Source organism: Drosophila miranda, chromosome 3 (assembly GCF_003369915.1).
Source record: "Drosophila miranda strain MSH22 chromosome 3, D.miranda_PacBio2.1, whole genome shotgun sequence".
Classification (NCBI taxonomy): domain Eukaryota; kingdom Metazoa; phylum Arthropoda; class Insecta; order Diptera; family Drosophilidae; genus Drosophila; species Drosophila miranda.
The window spans coordinates 5,263,438-5,265,318 of record NC_046676.1 but is presented as its reverse complement, the minus strand read 5'-3'; the positions used below and the strand labels follow the sequence as shown (position 1 = coordinate 5,265,318).

The following is a 1,881-nucleotide window of genomic DNA, read 5'->3' as shown; positions in this document are numbered from 1 at the left end:
CCCATAGAATAAGAATACCACTGCTAGCTATATAAGGAGATGCATTTGTTCAATAAAAATCAGTATCAGAAACAGTACCATAGCTGCCTGTCACTCATCTTCCATCGCAATCATCAGAGGCTGTCGCCGTGTCTTCAGATCCTCACTTGCGCACCGTAGGATACCCACTCCGCAGTCCAACTGGTTCAAGTTCTAGTTGCGACGACCAAACTGTAGACGGTTTATGTACCGTATGCAACCCAGCTTCCTACACACACACACATGTGTTCATGCAATTATGTAATCGAATCGAATATCAAAATCGAGGATTATTGTTTCCAATCCTTGACGGAGAAGGGGGTCATTTTAACATGCCACCGAAAATAAAGAAAATCTAATAATCTTAGTCCAGTTCAGGTGAGAGGTATCCTGGTGTTTTTTTAGTTCAGAGGAAGGACATGAATCTACATGAAGAATTCACAATCAGTAATATTTTTGCGCCATTTAGGAGGGGTCTTAAGTGGTCTAAGTTTGTTTTGTGTCAATGGTATATTTTTCGGTATTTTTGTTAAAAACAGACGGTATATTCCTGAGGGTAATTTGTCGCACTTATATTCTTGCCACCTTGTCTAGCTCACAACCTATGCAAATTTTATACTTTTCATAGTATTTTCTAGCATTTTTTAAGACGCGTCATAGACTCACCCTCTTGACCAATATAGAAATGCGGTATGTAGCCACTTCCCAAGACACATCGAATGCTTATTCGTGATCAGCATTGAAATTCTGATAATTTGGAATAAAAATGTAAATTTAAAAATAAAAGTCCCAAAAAAAGGCTTGTCAAACGTTGATAACGGAGGTTTTTCACACTGGCGCTTCAATTATATGAAAAAACACGGGCAAAAATGTTTGAAACGTACACATCTCTCCTTCAGGTGTCGCTTTTGTAACTACATAAAAATGTAGTTAATATGTAGCAGATGTGTAGTTATCGGTAGTTAGTGGAAATTGTTGTTGACCGATTTTGCTTAAAGCTAATTTTCGTTCCAGTCCCACCTGAACGATAGGTGGCCAGGGCTGAGGGCGACGCGCCATCTAGCGGAAGTCCAGGGAGGCTCGATGGTGTATTTGGACATCGGGGGGAGCTGGAGCCGTCACTGGGGATATAAGGAAGAGAATAGGATTAGTTATATGTATTAGTAAGGGAAAAAGGGATAAATAGGAGTGAAAATATTAGAAAACGTGGATTGGATTATAGAAATCGTGGAGCGTGGACGGAGTAACGTCGAAATTGGAAATTTTGTGCTTAAAACAGAAAGTTTGAAGTGAGTACAGAAAAGGCGGGCGATAAAATAGGTTGTAATGCAGAAAATTTTACAAACAGCCGGCAAGGAATATAGCCACCAGAACCGGGCCAGAAGGTTTCCTGGAGAGGGACACTGGAGTTCGAGAAAGTCGACTGCAGAGAAGAAGACTGCCCAACGGAACCTGAGTGAGTTCGTTCCAGTTGCGCGTGTGTGAGCCAAGTAGCGCGGGACGTGTGAAGGGGGAGGGTGAAAGAGAACGATTTAGCTGCCAGGGCGATTCTAGCCACACCGCACGATCGTTGCATCGCCTTCCAGTGCGTGCCACACGTTTGGTCTCATTCACCAGGTAACAACCCCGAAACCCTATTCACACACACACACACGCGCACACGTATACTCGGACCTATATAAGTTTAGGGCTGACCGGCCACGGCCAGCGATCGCCCACGTCGTTTGAATTTAAAGAAAAAAAACATAATCCGCACTCCAAACACCGTTCCACATTAAATGTTATTTTGTTCCGTGTGTTGTCCTTTATTTAGTAATTAGTATTAGCTTAAACCGTTTAACGTACATTGAAAAAAAAATATGT

General features: G+C 42.1%; 1 long non-coding RNA gene across 1 annotated transcript; it reads right to left on the bottom strand.

The window, feature by feature from the left end:
- Positions 1–513: 513 nt before the first annotated feature.
- On the bottom strand, positions 514–1,102 carry LOC117188445. The gene is made up of 2 exons (XR_004472585.1): positions 685–1,102; positions 514–620 (listed from the first exon to the last, which is right to left on the bottom strand). It is a non-coding gene; the product is annotated as an uncharacterized LOC117188445 (long non-coding RNA).
- Between the last annotated feature and the right edge of the window lie 779 nt (positions 1,103–1,881).